The following is a 20,310-nucleotide window of genomic DNA, read 5'->3' as shown; positions in this document are numbered from 1 at the left end:
GGTAGCAGGAAATCTTTGATTTTTTGCACGATCCGTATTTCAGATCATCTGGTACGAAGTTCCATGAGATATTAGGTATATTCTAAAAGGGTGGATCACGAATAGTGATCGGTTTAGATTATCCTACTACTAGCTGTTCGATCAACAGTTAACCATCGGTGCAGAAGTCATAAATAGAACTCAGGAGTCGTTTACTAACCATTTACGCAAATGTATTGCACTTGATGGATACCATTTTGAACATCGTTTTAATTGAGGTAAACAATATTTCCTTAATGGTTCTTTGGTTTAGAAGGAAAAAAATGATTTCTTATGATGCTTGTCGAATTTGCTTCACTATCCGCTAAAAGGTGTGCGTAAAAAATTATAGGTTCATAACGTGATCCACCCTGTATATTTCGTCTGTGGACACAGTAATGATCGGAGCTACGCGTGCCGGGTGATCGGGCGTGCTATATCATTGGATGTCGCATTATTGGAATTCTACTGTAATTCGGAATCGGTAAAATCTGGTGGCAGAAATTTTTCTTTAAACAACACATCATGTGCCGGTCAACTCAAAGAAATAGATCAAGAAAATATAATTCACAAGTGGTAGTTGTCGTAAATCGTTTCACCATGACTGCAAAGCTCATGATGAAATTCATATAATCCTATACACGTATTGTCCAAATATTACAGTGATTCCTGGATGAATGCGGCACGAACAATAGTGTTATTCCCACCAACGGAGGGCCCCTCTGGAACCAATCAAAACAGAATAAACAGAAGGTAAGCAGAAGCTCGGCTTCGGGTAAAAAACAAATTTATGAGGAGTGCTCCGAAACGGACTCGAGTACGTCGCACTCATCGAGACATTACTGTATATTCTGTTTAATAAGAAATAGAAACCGCAATAACTTTCCATCTAACTCAATGGCTACCGTTATTAAAGTTGACCATAATCAACAAGGAAACGAAGTGAAAGGAAGAATTCCTGTCAGCAATAAACGTGACGCTAAGAAGAATGTACGGCAAAGGGGACAAGGGAATGCGGAATCGCTTACACGGGGAACGACAAGCGCCGGGAACAGGAACAAAGGACAGAACACACCAGTATGGAAGTTCGACGGGAAACAAGAACATATCAGGAATTCCTATCGAGCATCCGCAGACCACAGCCAGCAACCAATTTCAAGTTTACGCGTTCAACTTCTCCGTATCTCTTCCACGTATCTGCCTCCGACGTTCTACCTGTTTCGACCTCTCTTACGTGCGTGACTCGCCAGGTCTGCGCTAGCGCCCCTTTTCACGTTGATCACGCCACACAGTGGTCCAGAATCAAAATTTAGCGGCTGAAATGGTCAAAAACAAATTCCTTTTATTTTCCAAAAAGAAACTCACATGAACTCATTATTATCCGTGGAAGATATGTCCCATGCGTTATTGATCCCTTTAGACCATTTCGTACCATCAATCTCAGACAGAAATACACAAAGATTCCCTAAAAATGTATACTTCCATGAAGACCCTGAAAAATTTGTTATCAACTTCTAAAACGTAAATAAAATTGTACATTTCAACCTTTCTTGGTTACTTGAGCCAAAGAAACCGTAGAAGCTGCTAAATTTTGATTGTAGACCACTGTGCGACTTCCTACTATTCCACGGAAGATATTTCCTACTTGACTTTAGTCCAGCAAACTCTTAATTCCTAAAGGTGACATTCCATAAATTTTCATTCAAACTTGGTACCTTCTTCAACGTTCCTAAAACAATCCGTTTATGAATCTGTGGACCGGTTTTAGACTGTTGCGAGACGTAAAGTGGTGTAAATGGAGACTAACCCAAATCCATTTGCTTTTTTTTTTAAATCATACATAAATGTGACAAAAATAAAAACTTGCTAAATTGGAACAAATAAAAAATAGCATTACACGCTTTCAAAATGTTAAAACATACTTGTAATTAATTCATATGTCAATATTACATAGACAAAACGTGCAGGAAAAACATTTTCTCCATAAGTATTACATAATTTGGGAATAAATAAATTAAGAATTACTGCTGCTTCTCTACGACCTTCTCAACTTATAGAATCGCGTGACACTGACCCCCTTTCACTATACAGTCCACAGAGACCACGAATACCAAGTATGCTTATCCTACAAGCCGAAAAACGTTTCATCAAGCACGCTGACGCGAAGAGGACTGACGGTTAGCCTGCAGCAGATTCTTTGGTTAATTATATTCATCCAGCACGGAGAGCACGAAAGGAAGGCAGAAACTCGTTCCCCGAAGAAAATGGAGATAATCACGGCGGGGATGGGAGAGCGCGCGCGTGAGAAGACAGTAATTAAAACGACGTCTAAGTGAGCGAACGTAGCATATCCGAGAGGGCAGAGAGTGTGTATCGGTTAACCCTCGCGAAACCGCCCCACCGTCGTCAAACACACTTCACAAACCACGGAAACACACCCTAAGAGTTAAATTTTTTCGTCTGTGCCAGGCTTCGTGAGATTTGTGGTTGTCTGCCGAGCTGGCAAGTGGAGACAGAAAAGGTACAACAATCAACAGCCAACGACCTATTTTAATCCTCGAAATACCAAGAGTACAAAATAGAAATATATTACTATTTCGAGATTTTCCGTTAAAATAGTTACTTAGAAATACGGAAAAAATTGGATATTGTGTAAAAAATATCACTTTATATGAGAACATAAATATTGACAAAAATAGAATTTTGAAAAAAACTTCAAGAAATAATTAAATTAGATTCCGCGGATGGGGAAAGGTATGCAACGGTAAACGGGAGAAATGCAATGAATTAAACAAGAAAATAATTCCTCCGCCTGGATAAGTGCTTTGCGGAACACTATAATTGTAAATTATAAATGATATTTTGAACGTTTGCAAGTAGCTTGTACGTTATTCTGGGAGTGCAAAAAGCTTTTATTATATTTCTAAACATATTTCCGAGTATAACAATTACGTATGAATTCGTAAATAAATAGAATATTTAATAAAACATCAATTTTACTATAAATTCATTGTTTTCTGCAGAGATATTGTCAAAAGTTTTATCAACGTCATAATTTATAGGGATATACAAAAGAGGCGAGCCGAATTCAAAAGGTACTGTGCGTTTGTTTAGTCAAATTCCTATCATATGGTAGGTAGCAGAATCATTTTATTTCTATGTAAAATCTTATAATATATCAAAAATACCATAGAAAAGTACATTTTACAAAAAAATCTATTTCTACATATTTATATTCTATAAGTGTTAAGACCCACGTTGTTAAGGAATCATACGTCTATTTTCTCATGTCTACTATAGATCCTTTCCCAGGAATAGCAGGTGTAGACACTCCATAGGAGGAGACACTTCTAAGATACCGGCGGAACCAAATATACAGGGTGTAACAAAAATGTTGTCCGACCCGGAAATGGGGTACTCGGGAGGTGAATTGGAACAAGTTTTTCCTTAGCAACAATGTAATCCGAGGCTTCGTTACCGAGATATTAACGAAAAACCCCGACCAATCAGAGCGCGAGTTTGCCAGCCGAGTTCCCGCGCTAGCGGTGGCTACGCGCTACGACTGGTAGGCATCGTTACCTCGGTAATTCGACAGGCAAACTCGCGCTCTGATTGGTCGAAGTTTTTCGTTAATATCTCGGTAACAAAGCCTCACATTACATTGTTGCTAAGGAAAAACTTGTTCCAATTCACCCCCCGAGTACCCCATTTCCGGGTCGGTCAACATTTTTGTTACACCCTGTATAGGTAAACATAATCGGCAACTTACAGCTAGTGATTTGCAAAATCTGGCTAGCAACACCCGTTGTGAGCCGCCACGTTTACCCCCACCAGAAAAACCTCCCATCGAACGAATATACACTCTCGCTCATATGTACATATTAGGGCATTTATTGAATATGCAGTAAATGGTAAAAGATACTACGAAGTTGCTAAAATAAATATTGCTTAGAGGATAATCAAGCTCAATGGACAACGCGTATAGTATCATAAAATAATCACTATAAATAATCGCTTATAAATTAAGAAATATCACTACTTCTTCACACAGACAAGGTGTCCTAGTACTTATGAGCGGTAACGTATAAACTAACAGTCAAGCATCAAGAAGAGTTTATTAGTTTCAAAGCATCATACGTGTAGCACTTCGCTGAATGAAAGCCTAGTTAACATACCCTCATCTTTCCCTGTCTGTCCTTTCAAATTAGCCCATGTTGCATTAACATCGAGAAGATAATAGTGAGTTAAACATCACTTTGTAACAACGTTGTTAACGATGACGTCTTGCCGCAACGCCAAGGAAACTGCTTTATTACGCAGCTCATAATGGTAACGATAATTAAACCAACAGCCTGGCGAACGCACTACGCTCCGAGAATGTCGCACAATTCACGTGTACGCCACAACAGAGAGAGACAGCGCAGTATACAGAAAACGATGACACTGCACAGCCTCAAAACACGTAATTGCTAATTATGGCAACCCGGTTATTTTAACACCCCGCGGGAGGCTGTAGAAACGATCCGTGGATTCGAACGTGCGACGGGTTCAATTTGGGGCGATACTAAATTTGACGCTTAGATGAAAATAGACGGAGCTGCTACGGACAGATGAAATTAACGCGAGATTTAAGGGGCGTTTTAGCTTCCCCTCTAAGGATATTTGACTTTACAGATGTAGGTAAATCTGACTTAAGTGTACGTTTCAGGGTGACTGACGTTTCCTACTAGCGTAAATGTTCCTCTGATTTGGCCATTCTGCACACGTGGAAATACATTCGTGCTACTATTACACGAATATTCCATCATATCGGCACATGAAGTATTAACGTCGCGTTGCGATATGTCTCTAAATGGAATTCAACTAGCGATGGGTAACCAAGCCGGATTTAAGGCGACCAAGCCAGATTACGTCACGGGGCCTCGGCGAGGGGAGATGGCATTTGATCCCTATAGGCCTCCGGCGACCGACGCATGGATTACAATGTAACGCACAGAATGAATCACCCATTAATAAAAACTTTAACTTTTACTCCCTACAGTGTAGTTTCTGAAAAAATATTATGAATCAATTTAGGAGATTCTCCTGATGAAAATAAGTTCATATGATACGAATTGTATGTTATTAAATATAGTCTGATTCATGTCGGGTTTGGACTTATCTTCATCAGGAGAATTTCCTAAATTGATTCATTACAGTTTTCAGAAACTACACTGAAGGGCTTAAAAGTTTACATTTTTATTCACGGGTGATACATTCTGTGTGTTACATTGTAATCCTAGCGTCGGTCTCCGGAGGCCTATAGGGATCAAACACCATCTTCCCTCGCCGAGACCCCGTGACGTCATCTGGCTCGGTCGGCTTGAACGCGGCTTGGTTACCCATCACTAAACTCAACACGTCAAGTGTCAAGTTGATTTTGATGATCCTTGAGCCATGCGATACTTCTTTTTTTACAAATGTTAGAAAATTTTGCAAAAACTGTTATGCAGAAAATGAAAAACGATTTGAGAGGGATCTTTGTATATTATTTTTTAGAGGGAATCTAGTTATCAATTTTTAAACACACGTAGAGTTTGTAAAAAATGCCACTGAAAAATCATGCAATATTACAGTAATTATTCACGATGATATAAAAATGTAATTTCCCTTCGTATTCTTAGTATGCTGTCGCACGTTTCTGAATCCAAGTTTCCCGTGGACCACAGTTTAATCAGCCTATCATTCAAACTATCAAGAACTTTCATTTACCCGGTCATTGCTTACCTCGCCATCACGAGACAACAATTCCATTCCAATCACCTGCTCCCGTGTAATAAAACTATTTAGTCTAAAAATCCCTCGCAACACACCCCCCTCACTCCCCCAACACTCCCTCAACACTCCCACTATACACATCCAACTCCTGTCCTGAAAAAAACTAATCTCCCAATTGCCATTGGCTCGCAACTTCCCGCGTCCCCGTACACATACATACATATCTATATATATGTATATATATATCCCGTGCAACATTTACCCGAGCGATTTGCGGTTATCGGTACACATTCAATCCGCAGTTAGCCCGCTTTCGGGAGGAGCTCATCGAGCTGCATAGCATAGTAGAAGGAATCTACTAATGGATCGTCGAGGTCTGCATTGAATATAAACCATCCTGCAAGAGAAAATCAAACTGATAAAGAAGGAGTTCCGGTCACCAGGGAAGGAGGACAAAAAAACCGGGCCAAGACAAAGGGGGCGAATAAGGTCGGAAAAATAAAAAGAATGGAAGGGAGGGGGTGTGACCGTTCCAGTTGGGGGTGTGTGTAGGTTGGACAGAAAGGGTAAAAGATACCTTTGGTTTATTCCCGTTGTAAAATGCGGCAGGAATGTTCGTACCATGCGAGAATGATGTGGGTCGTACGACTGGAGAGAAACTGTGTGGGGTGTGGCCAGACCCTGTCGGGGGGAGGGCAGGGGGGTGGGGCACGGTGGCATATGCCTTCTACGGCAGCAACGTGATTCCCATGCATACTGGGACCCCGGTGTGTGCACGCGCTTGCATACACACGCGTGTCTAGGGACCCGGTGTCATCGTCGCACGTGTACCATTCCTCCGCCTTCGGGGGCACAAGTGGATTCCAGGGCACGCACGTGTGCGTCACCCTACTAGCAGCAGACGGAAGCTGAATTCACGCTCCGTGTCGCGGGAGCGTCGCGGTGTTCCGTCGAGGGTGCTTCATACGGGTGAGGAGAGTTTATCGAGGTTCCGTTTGCACGGTGGCCGGGTTAAACGCGGATACGTGTCCCCTGTTTCCGGGATTATGGGCGGTTTTCCATTGTTGTGCCCGGGTTGTGTTGATTTGGGGTGGAAAAGAAGGTTGACGTTTGCGAGGATGGCGGATGGGGTGGTTCGGATCATAAAGCGGGTTAATTCGTTATGGGTCGCAAACCGCCGTAGATCAAAGCGTTCCCGTTTATCGAGATGGATGTGGTGACGATACAGTCTTTAGAGTGAAATTATTAAGTCGCGTATGAAATATTGGTTTTAGTGATTGTTGCGTGTTTGGTCACGCTTTTATGAATAGAAATTATTAACAGTGTATGTTTGTATGCTGAGTTAGAGTTTGATCTGTACTGTTTACGAAATAGTGTTTATTTTATCGGGAAAACTGCAGTGGCGTATGCTACAACGAACTAATTGGTTCTAATACCTCGTTAGTTGCAACATTTACAATGAAATATTCTATGTAATTTCGCAAACAATGGAAAATTATAACGACTGACGCTTTAATACAATTCACGATTTTTATTAACAGATACGCATCGTTAGTTATGTCTTTACCATGGTTATGAAGGCGGACTGGGACAGTCAGCAGAGAATGGCCGAACGTATTTGCCCGCGTTCGTTATAACATATTCGTCCCTTGTACCGTTCTGATTGTAATAATAGAAGCGGTTCGATGTAGCAACCGTTCATTATAACATCGTTCGTTGTAACATACCCCAATGTACTTGTAAGTATCCCATATAAATTGAAACAGATGACGGATTAAGATGAAGTTTGACTAAAATATTTTTTGTAGTTTTCGGGGAAACATTTTACATTAGATCTGTAAAGAAACTTCGGAAAACCTCCTTTATAGTCCCGGTACAATTATTTCTTGATAATGAAAGCACTGAGCAAAAAGACTGCGAGTAACTTAGGATTTTAATAATGCTTGCATCAACACACCGTGTATTTCATTCTGGAAGGTGTATAATTATATCTAACTGTTACAACACTTTGAGGCTGAAAGAAATATGGAATGTTAAGAAACCAACACATTTTCTCTGAAGCGACGTAGTATAAATTCCATTGCAATCAAAATCATTTCAAAATACTCAAAGCATACAAAAATGACGAGAGTTATAAAGCAGAAACAAATTAAAACTGTTTTGGGGGTTTGATATCAGGGTTTGTTTTGAAAATATACAGTTTGAACTTTTGTAGAATATGGCAAACAAACATGTCTGACAAAGATTTATTACTTCTTAAAATTAAAATGAATACACACGACGGTGTATTATTCTGTCCTTCACCCTACCTGATTATTAATTATGGAGCCACAGTATAAAACAGTGACAAATTTTTGAAACTTCATGTTTGGAACTTTATAAAAGAAAGCCAATTGGACTTTTAGACAACTTCCTCTTTAATTAATTCTTAAATTTTGTTCATCACTTAACATTAGATATTAAAAAAATGGAGATGAATTGACATACTGCATTCTATTATCTAGCAAAAAAGCTAATTCGTATTACTTAAGTATCGTATGTCAATAATCTTGCACGTCATATTAATGATTCTACAATGGTGAACGTATAACAATCGACCTGGCATCATTACAGCAAATAATTCATTCCTTTGGGTAGTTTTTAGATTGTATTATTATTTGGCCATATCTGTTTACTATTATCTACAGCTGATTTTGTCAATCACACCTAACACAACTTAAAGATTAACGTTAATCACGCAGTATGCTACTAATACTTGTGTATTTTCTACTAAAAAATAACTGACTGCATTGCTTTATGAAATGAGTCATTCTATTTATGTCCAGCTATTCTAAAAAATTAGCGTAATACATATGTCAATACTTCTCAAAATTGACATAAGTAGAAATAATCAATAGAAAATATTGTCCAACTATTTTAGTTATTTTTGCACACGCATTCTCTATCTACCCTACCACCTAGTACATTTCCTTCTACTTCCTACATCGTGTTGTAACCAGTGGGTTCCAAAGCTGATCAATAAATACAATTGATTGCAAGTAGGCAGTGTGAAAGTATAGCAATATATTTTCAGAGAGTTGTTCCAAGCTCAAGACAAGACCTTGATCGTGTATGCAACCGTCTGTGTAAGACTGATTGTTATCAATTTTGAAGTAGTCGATTTCTATATAGAAAATTGTCGCTAGTTTCGCCCCAATAGCGTGGCTTCTTACTACAGTAATTCCTCGATGAATGCGACACGAACAACGGCGTTATTCCCACCACTAGGTGGGGGGTCGTCCCCCTCTGGAATCAATAAAAACAGAGTAAACAGAATCTAAGCAGAAGCACGGCTTCATGCAAGAAACAAACTTATAAGAGACTGAAAACATTTCCGCCTTGCTACCAATGCTCCGGAACTGACCCGAGTTCGTCGCAATCATCGAGACCATATTGTATTACTAAATTCTATTGGTGGGTGTAAATGTGACCACCACGTTTCGCGGAGACTCTACGGTCTATTGTGGCGATACAATAGAGGTTTGCCAGCAGGTCACGGTTTATCGCAAGATACTCGCACTAAACTAATTTAAGCAATCAACTATGTTCCTGCTTGCAGAGCTTGCGGACCAGTTTTTAACTTTAATCCACGACAGGTGCAAGCAAATATTCTAACTGTAACGAACAATAAACCGTGCCCAGCTACAGTGTCAAATCCTTCGCCAGTAGACAATTATCCGAACACTACACACACGAAATGAACCTAAATTAATTTTAATCCTTTTACTCGCTGAGACAGGTACCGCGGAGTAAAAGGAAAAGGCGAAACAGAATGTATTCCCTCGGTCGGGGGGACTAAGGGGGGAATATGCACTCGCGTTTTCATCCCTTAGCCACCGTGGAACGCACACACGCGTCGCCGTCGCGGTCACATCGCGGAACGACTTCTGCGCTGCGAGACGTGCCATGTGCGGCAAGGGGCTTTTAATTAAAATATGGAGATCGGGACCGCGGCAAAGCCAGCCATCCAACCAGCCAGCCAACCATTGTGGGTACGAGCGGAGCTGCAATAATAACAGATAATATATCGTCCATGGGAAGGTCGCCTGTAACTGGGCACTTCCAAACAATGAATTCAAATCCCGCGGTCAGACCGGTGAACAATCACATCTCGAATCTTTCCGTGTACTTCCATGACTGACGACCCGGGCTCGAATTCACTTCTAGAGTTAGTTCCAACGCTTCCTTACTGATCCACTAGAAGCAATAACGCCGGTTTCTTGCGCTGATAGGTTATCTTTTCTTTTTTCTTTTATCTGTGCGCGGAAACGTGATTAAAGCGGGTGGTATTCGACCGGTTGGCAGATCTGGTCTAATAAAACGTCCCCCGACCTCGCCCCACGTCGGTCGTGATTTTTATCGAACAAATTCCTGTCCTGAGCCATTGTATTACCCTCGACTATAAAATCGACGTATGAAACCCGTCAACGGCAGTTCAACTGCTTCGATGTTTAATTGTGCAATAACGGTTACCTGAATTCCGTGTCGATCGAGTGAGTACAATGGAACGATTTAATTGAGTGGATTGCGGAGACTGAGCTGGAACGGAGATGATTTCGTGGACACTGCCCTTTTTCAAGTAGGTACTGTGTGGAGGAAGTGGACAAGTGAAGGTCAGTTAGGATTGAAGCTAGTATGTTTAGTTAATGTTCGGATGATTCTATCAATGTATGCAATTGTTTTAGGTAGGAAATACACTATTCGGCAAATGTATGAGACAAGAGGTCGTCATTGATGAAATAGTAACTCATTGTTTTATGGAAATTTAATACCAGTCATGGAATCAGTTAAAGTATGAATTATTTCTGATTCAAGTTAGTGTATAATTTTAATTAAATCTTTGTTAAATAACATTTTGCTTCTTCATGAAATTGTTACACCCGATCTCATACTTTGACAGTGTCATTTTCATCATCATTAGCATTTGTCTGATAGGGTACTGCAGTATTACTATTTATTATATCTTTCTCTGGGCGTCTTACAACACAGTGCAGTGTACTACATTTTATTATAATTTTCAGTGTGGGATGTACGATAGAAACTGTCCATTATCACTTTAAGTAGAAAGTGGGTCTAACTAAACGCGGTTTACTATCACTTTATCTGACAATACGTAAGTTTGGTAAAGATATACTAACTACCAATTTCTATAAGAGCTACGTGTGACGTTCCAAATATAATAATGAACATTTTGGACCAATTTTATTACTTTATAGTAACGTAAGTATCTTCCATCGAGTTTTAATATCTGGTGAACATTATTTATTTCAGGTCTTCAAGAATTTCGTAATACCTTATTACATTTACTTCACATTCGACAAGTGTTCTAATACATATAAATGGAATTGTACATATGCAAATATCCTGGTCCAATATTTATATTTATTAAATTAATTAATTCCTGACTAAATCAGTTCTAATATAGTTCCAAGATGACCCAATTCAGTGACCTATCGTATTAACCGGACGATAACGATCACTTTCACTTTTGTTTACAGCTATAAAAGGAACTGTACCTTACAGGTGTGAAATAACGAGTTTATAATTTGAATAAGAAAAACAAAAAATACTTTTTTATCTTCATTTTGTAGATGTAGATACACGTCTGTTAAGTTCAATACTGTATACAGGGTGAGGCACTTAAAACCGATCAGCTGAATAACTTGGCTGCTATTGGTGATAGGAAAAAATGCATCAAGCCAAAATTATTTGGTATCGAGGGGCTGAAGATCCGATATTACTAGTTTTTTGATAGGTGGAGGCGTCAAGGAGATATGTAAGTCATCTCTGTTTTTTTAAATGGAACGGTATGTTTTTTTACTTGCATTCTGATAGAGTGTTTCAAGACGAATACAATGACCTATTGGAAAGGTCATTCGTGGTCTGGGTTAAGCTAATTCTAATGGAAAATAATTTACTTTGAAGAAATGGTCTCTGGTTGTTGATATTATTATTCCATCCCTGTCTCGTAATCTCTTGTTATGGGTCGTTGAATGGAAATAAACATTCAATCACGCTGTACGCTTAATCTGTACATACTATGATTAGTCGTTTATGAGAATCTCTGCCGAGCGAAGTGTATCTCCAGTTTCCGAAATGCGTTATTCAATAGGGAATGTCGCCAAATTGTAAGAGATGCAGTCCGTTTGTATGCTGAACGGTTTCCCAAACGTGTCACACCTTTACGATCTGCATTTACGAATGTTATTAAAAGTTTTCAAGAAACTGGACGAGTAGGTAACAAAATACGAAGGAGATCCAAGGCAGCAACTGATGATCGAAATACAGTGAACATTTTAGCAGCTGTAACACAAAATCCTCATGCTAGTACAAGGCAGCTAACACGTGAAAGTGGCATCAGTCAACGAAGTGTTTTGCGAATATTACATTTAAATATAACATAATATTTAATCGAGATATAAACACATTTTAACGGAAATTTTGCCACACCTGTTGGAAAATATTCCGCTTCACATACGGCACACTATGTAGTTCCAACAAGCTGGATGCCCTGCTCATTCTGCATGGATAATTACTCGATTCTTCAACGTGGCATTCAGAGATCGTTGGATTGGTCGTGCAGGAAATCATAAATGACCTGCACGTTCTCCAGATTTAACACCTCTGGACTTCTATTTGTGGGGAAAAGAGTGTATAAGAAGCGCTTGTGCCGCGATAAACACAACTGAAATTCAACATGCCGTATTATCCGTCAAGCAACGCTTCAGAGCATGCATCAATGTTCAAGGTCTCCATTTTGAACACTTGTATTAGTCGTGTATTACTGCTAGTGAAAGAAATCAACGGTGCTTGATCATTTCCTCAAAATAAATTATTTTCCATCACAATTGGCTTAACCCAGACCACGAATGACCTTTCCAATATGTCATTGTATACGTCTTGAAATACTCTATTAGAATGTAAGTAAAAAAACATACCGTTCCATTTAAAAAAACAGAGATGACCTTCATATCTCCTTGACACCTCCACCTATCAAAAAACTAGTAACATCGGATGATCAGCCCCTCGATACCAAATAATTTTGGGCTGATGCATTTTTTCCTATCACCAATAGCAGCCAAGTTATTCAGCTGACCGGTTTTAAGTGCCTCACCCTACCCTGTATACTGTATGCCGAACGGCGAAATGGATGGAAATTCAGGAGTTTTGCCGGTCATAATTGAATTCCAGCCGCAGCGTACACACCAGCATTTCGTGGTAAAACTACTAAGCCTATTCATTGTCACCAATGCCTAACAGCGTCGATCTGCGATGTACCGTCGCTATAAACGTTCAATGTGGGGGACACCAGACACTGGACTTCGCCAACCGTGAAATGGAGATAATGACTGGCGAGCCAATCAGTTAACCAGACCGAGTCAGAGTAGACTAATGAGGGTGCACCCTATGGCGCGCGCGGTTGTTCGTGCATGGGACAAGTGCGACAAGCAGAAAAGTATCGAATACTTCAGACATACCCTTCAGACTCCATCAAGGTCGCTCTAGGTCGCTTTAATACGAGCTCGAGCAAAGCATATTTAATAAAACAAATTAAACAGTCTCATTAACTAATTCGTCACAAGGTATTTTACAAACTATCAATATAAAAGTAAATGAATTATTCTATAAAATATTAATACGGACATAAGTATCTAATTTTATGGAAACTAAATGTAAAAATAAATATTTTTTCGTTTGCATGCAAAATACAAAACGAGAAAGCGAAGATGCCCTTGGAGCACTTATTTGCTGAAGTTCATTTTTGATAAGACATATTTAATCTCTTTTGTTATGCATATAAAAAATGTTTTAATATTTTATGATATATTTTATAGAATCTATTACCGTTTTCACATTTCACTGAACAGTACATTACATTAGATACTCATACTATACTACATTATTATTGTTAATAATAGTTACGTTTAACACGGTTGGTAACAAATTATAGCAAACTTTGTCACTGTTTGTTAATAACGATCTACCGTCACCCCTGTTACTTACAAAAGTGCTCAACATAATGATTGATCGTAATCTCTTCCTATTGCCTGCTGTCGCCAAATTGTAATCGACTAAATAATAAATAAAGACATTGTTTACGGAAGTTATAAGATTTTTGTGTTTTTCTTGCAAGAATCCTCTGAACTTTTCAGCAAGTGGTCTTGAACTTTTCAGCAAGTGGTATTAGAGAATAATGTTCCTTTCGAATCAACGTCTTGCTTCTAGTATGTAGCAGTTTCCTTTTCACTATTCCTACTAAGAATATCCCGTAAGCTTCATTTGCTTTTCCCAACAGGAAAAGTAATCTCCCTTAGTGAAGTGCTTGTTACTCCAAAGGAGAGAATAATAAAAGAATATGGTAATACAGCCTGAAAATTACTAAAACAATTCGAAGCTCGTGCTTATTGCAAGTCCGACTAGTCCAGAAGCGTGCCAGCCAAAGAAAGAAAAAATCTTAAGACTTAATATCAATCTCTCTCTGAAGAAGGAACTCAAGGAAGGATGCTTCGCGATACAACGTATAATGCTTAAACTGCCGAATCATTTCCTTTAATTTGTATTCCATATTTTATTGTCAAGACCCTGTGACAAAGGTCTTTCTTCGGGCTCGTCTTAAGAATTTTATCGTTCGAAGAAGAGTCTGCCAAGGAAAATTCTGTCTTAGGTATAAAAGAAGTCGTTTCCGTTCGGATAATTGGCCCGTTTTGTCTAAAAGTTTCAGTCCGGCCTAATTACGCTTCCCTTCTGAATGCAATCCATTTTTGTCCGCAAACAGGAAGATAAAGGATCGTCAAGTGATATAAAACAACACGTTTCACCTCATCAATCGCGGTGGACCGTCAAGACGTGCAGAAGAGTTTTGCGATCGTTTGTCACCGTGTGTGCCCTTTTGTCCACGGGAGGATTTAATTCTCGCGCATGGGGTTTCGGTGAATACAACAGCGGCTTTGAGGTTGTACGTGTTATAGAAACTGAAAAATTATTTGTACCAAAGTGTTGTTCGGGTATACTGAAACCACGTGCGCCATGCAGAATATAAAAATGTTTTACAGTATACAATACCGTCCAAAAGTATCGGGATACTTATATCACGATGCAAATCTGTAAAATATTCTGCGAATATTTATAATTATTATTTTTATACCAAATGTCTTTATTGATTTTTATAACTTTATCTCGTGCAAAATGAATATATTAATTTGTTATGGAAGACCGTAAGAGATATTTATTAATAGACTGCTGATGTTTAGGCGAGTATATGTTTTCTGGCGATTAACTTACAGCAACTGGAGTCACACCTAGATTTGTTTACATTATTTATTATTCTACCAGGTTTCAAAGAAAATAAAAACTTCTTGAAAATTTATCGTGCTCTTATGTACAGTGAATTCTAGAGAGTCGTGAGTGCTAAAAAATGTATAAAGTCCGCAGTTTAGAAACAAATAGTATCGATAAATTTACTATGACTAATGTTGAATAAAAAAGGTATACGTAGAATGTGTGCAAAAGAGAACAAGTCTTAGCACTATAACTTCTTAACTTATAACTTCTGTTGTACCTACTTTTATACATTTAGATGAATATCAATCATATGAAACAAGGAAGCATGTTGGTAAGACGATATGTTTGGTTAGAATTAGTTAAAGTTTAACTGTGCAAAAGCTTACGAACTCGAGAAGAATTAACGATTGAAGAACCTAGTACTATTATAAAATTAGCCAAAGAAAGTAATTCTATTCGGTAAATAGCAGGAGAAATGATGGTCTTGCTTATTGAAAAATAGTAACGTTTTAATATCGACTATGTAAAGTGTCCATGAAAGTTAGTATACATCTACATTACCGATCAGAAATATGAATCAGGATGGAGGTACATGTGGAGGTACCGATCAGTAGTTATATAACTAAAGAATAATTGCATGTATGCTTTTGAGTCCATAGGTCTTATTTAAAGACCGTGAAAAATTTATACTCTTTTATGAATTGTGAAACCTGTTCAAATTCGTTTTGACAGTAGGTTAGATTTATTGTATATCCCTATTGGAAAACTAGCGATATATATACCATACGAATTCACCTGATTTACAGTCATCTATTGTAACATGATACTCTGACGTAAGTTTGATCAAACACCAGGCTTTATTACGTGCTGTACAGGCTGCCTGACCAATGACATCCTTATATTACTTATAGGACAAAATTTGTCAGGTTGAAGGGAATTTAGAACTCTTTATACTGCAAAATTTCTCTGAGACAAACGTGAACCTGTGCAACTTATAATAGTAGAACTTATAATTGTTTAATAATACCTACTTAAGTATAAAATGCTTCTGATTACAGAACGCCGAATATTACGTGGAGACTGAAATATATCTGATTAATAATAGTAATTACAAGAAAGTATGTCTAACCAGGAACAATCTCATGATTTAATCTAGAAGGTAGATGTGGCCGACAATGGTGCACTTGTACTAATACTTAAATAATCAGATTGGCAATTTTTCACAAAATTATTCTCAGATCTTTCATCTTATTGTGTCAATGCTATATTAAAAATTAGTAACACTAATAATTTAAATTGGGCGAACAATACCGGAACTCACGCTGTCCATTTCTGATTTTACACAATTTGATTCTTTTTTCGTAAAACTACATTGCCTAAATAAACAATTTTTAAAATGTCGTTTGCAACCATTTGCCGCCAATACTGCGTGTAGTTTGTATTAATACGATACAACTATCTACGATTAACGCTACTCAAAATTCTGTTCCGTCTATTATAACTAAATTATAGATGATTATGCATTTACAGCATCCCTCAACTTCTAAAACACACTATAATAAAAATTCAAATGATCCTTAATACCATCTATGTTTTATTATTACTACAGAAGGGTCCGTAGTACATGGCTGGAACTTCTATCCAAGTTTAATTCTCATACATTAGTATGTTAAAATTGTGAATTTGCATAAACTTTCGCAGTTTACTCATACCTACCACCACAGATCTCGAACAAAATTTCGAATTTCACAGTTCTTAACATGCGTGAACTTAAATGTCTTATAGTACGCGCGAACTATATCGCGCAGCAGGCGAGACGATTCCGGCTGGAAAACGATAATCTGCACAAGCAGAAGGCGCGTACGAGATTCGAGACCGTGCACAGCTTTAACGGGCCGACGAACAAAAGAGGATCTCGTCGGAAATCGAATTTCCGTAAATGATATTCACACGCCGAGGTGGGGTGGGGGCGACTTGGCGTGTTTGTCGACGAGCCCAGATAGTCTCGCAAGAAAGCATACCGAGAGAAGCAACGAGGAGTAGTGGTTAGGGGCGAAGAAGATCCGAAAGCAGCCTCTCAGGCCACGGTGAATAGAGATTTTCAGGGTACTGGGGGGATAAATCTCGTGAAAGATTAGCTAACTGGTGTACAGGCGGCAACGAAGAAACAAGAGGGGACAGGGGTGGTGTGTGTCGAGAGACAAGGATGAGGAAAAAATAAAAGGGAACGGCGCCAAGTAAATGAAGGCAAGGGGAAGAAAACGCTTTATGGCGGCCCCGTATAAATTTCTTTTTCGAGAGACGGCCGGAATTTATCGAGCGTCCTCCGCGAGAACAACACTGAACGATACCATGTTGGGTACAGCGCTCCAAGGAGCTTGCTCGAAAAAGCTGCGCTTAAAGTTGTCGCTACGGGGAATTGCCGGTTTGCGATCCGGTAAATTGGACTTCTAGATCTGATAACGGGCCCAAACGTTCCGAATGAAAAAGCGAGCATTGCGCTCGCGATTCAGTCGAGGATACAGAAACGATTAATGCTCAGTTATGGTCGTGACTATGGTGCTTCGCAGTTAAGCGCATAATACAATCCAAGTAACGAGAACATTTTAATAGTACTGAATCAAAAGGGTATCCAAATTTTTACAAATATTATCTAGTAATTTTAAGTTGAGTTATAAATTATTCCCATTTTCTTCTTCTTAACAGTGTCATTTTTTCTCTGCTTTTTGAAGTCGGATCAACTACTCGCGTAAGTCATTGGCGACACTAATAACAACACGCCTGGATGCAAATTTATTGCTTTGTTAAGAGACTATAAATTTTGTGCAGTTATAGTTTATGGTGCTCTATGAAATACAATACTTCTCTGTTTCATTCTGAACCTAATAAGATACTTAAGAGAGGAAATAAATTCTTACATTTGTCCTTGTCTCCTTAAATTATTTTAGAAAATGTTATTTTCCATAAAAATCCGCAGTCCAATAATTATAAGTAGTCTCCTTACACTTTCTCTTGTATTACCAATGGGTACGTATCTGTGATTTAATGTTCAACTTAATGTAATATAATAAAAGAATATATGTCTGTTGTAATAAATCGATGTAATAAAGAGAAATATGTACCTGGGTTGCAGTGACAATGGATTGAAAAATTTGTGGAATCGTATGTCGATCACTAACATTCCTGTAGAACTTAATGTAAGGTTAATTATGGCTACAAAATTTATCACTGCATCAGTCTAATGCAAACGATCTAATAAATTTGTACAACCTTAAGAACAATATCGTGTGACTGTACAAAATATGTCGTACGCAAGACATCGTTCCGTGAATCTCTGAAAACATAGTTCCACTGAAATTTAATAAAATATTAACCCACGGAATGCGAACCATCAAAATCGGCGGCTGGGTTAATTATGACCCGTAGCAAGATCTCGAAATATTCGATTCATTGTTGTATAAACAATTCGATGACTGTAATTACCGATGAGTCGCCGGTGATCTAGCCATAGAACGGCAAGGATTAATACTGAATCAAGATAGTTTTGTCTCTATATGAACAAGCATCATGTGTCAACGACTAATATATAATTTGTAAAATGCCGTGATCAAATAACATTTAATAATAAACAAACTCATACATAATGAACTCGGCTATATTAAGGGGTCATGCTCAGCCAGAAATTTTCAAATAATCGATTTTTCACTTTCTACATTTTCTTTAAGTACATCTCGAGAATATTCTGTACAAGTTTCAAGGTAATCCAATTAAAAATGACAGAGTTACAAGCGTTGAAAAATAAATATTTTATATAAGTGTAAACTTGATTTGAAACTTTAAACGCGTTTTTCTCGAAACTGCATTTTTCAAATCGGTAATCAATATTTCTCGAAAACTACTGTGTCGATGTACATGAAACCTTTTGCGCCTTATTTCAAATCAGAAAAACTTGTCCTTGAACGAAGGATTCTTTCTTTCGTTCCATACTCATTTTTAATTGGCCAAAAACGAGTGATTTTTAGGTGAAAATCACACTTTTTCAAGAAAATGTCCACCATTTTGTTTCTAATCAATATTTCGAAAAACCCCACATTAAATTCCAAGATTGGTTCTTCTATTAGATAAATCTTACTGAATTTTTAATTTCAGATGAACCGTTACGAAGTTACAGTCATCACGGCAAACCACTTTTTGTGAAGAGACATCCGGGAGATCGCTCACTATTAATTAGTAGTAAATATTTTTAAATACATAAATTACCTTATAATCTAGAAACTGCAATCTTTGAAACACAAATACATTTTTTGAAAAAGGTCTTATAGTTTTTGAGAAAACAATTCCCAAATAACACTCTTTTTTTGGGCCTCCTGACTGAGCATGACCCCTTAACCTGCTTAAAAACTAATTAATTATGTCGATCTCCTCAATCTCGTCTAAACTTGTAACAATAATAGAACAGTAATTACCATTAAACCTTGATTTGTTAATTAAAAGTCAAACAATTAAAGGAGAAGTAATTAGAAATCGAGCGATCCCGTTAATTGTCTAGCTCTCGGCGATAATTGACGCGCCGCAAGCTCCGCAATGCCAAATTTATAGCAAACAACGGGGTCATGGACCTCGACAAACGATACTCTCGATCTATCTACAAAATTGCAAATCTATTACGAAACAGGACAACTAATTAGTTGATTAGCCCCGTAAAAACAGAGAAGTTACCTTTGTTGTTTCAAGGGAATACGGAACAATGGCCGATCGAATCACGATTGTCCCGTGTAAAACGTGATTCGAGCATGCAACGTGTGTCTACATGCTTGGTGTATACACTGGCTATGGAACTGTAGTTGGTTCGCCGGATGACAGTTATGGTCGCATTGTTTTCAGGCACGGACATTCAAAGCTGAATGTCGAATCGATCATAGACTGATTGTTGCGGTGCGCCAAATCGCATGCATTATCTACTCGTCGGGACGGAAAATAATTATGGGACATCGCGGACCATTTTCCAAGCATTCACCGTGCATTTTTCATGTTTCGACAATTTGACAGGTGAATTGAAGAGTCTCCAGCGTGGACAAATTTTTCGTTTCACGGTTAGTGCTTTTTAGTAGTGTATAATATTATTTGTCTGACTACGCGAAAACCACTTTCACTTTGATACAGACAATGTCTGACTACCTACTATCACTAGTTACATGATTTACATTGTTTGTT

This window comes from Dufourea novaeangliae, unplaced genomic scaffold, assembly GCF_001272555.1.
Source record: "Dufourea novaeangliae isolate 0120121106 unplaced genomic scaffold, ASM127255v1 scaffold78, whole genome shotgun sequence".
NCBI classification, from domain to species: Eukaryota; Metazoa; Arthropoda; class Insecta; order Hymenoptera; family Halictidae; genus Dufourea; species Dufourea novaeangliae.
This window is presented reverse-complemented; position numbering follows the sequence as displayed.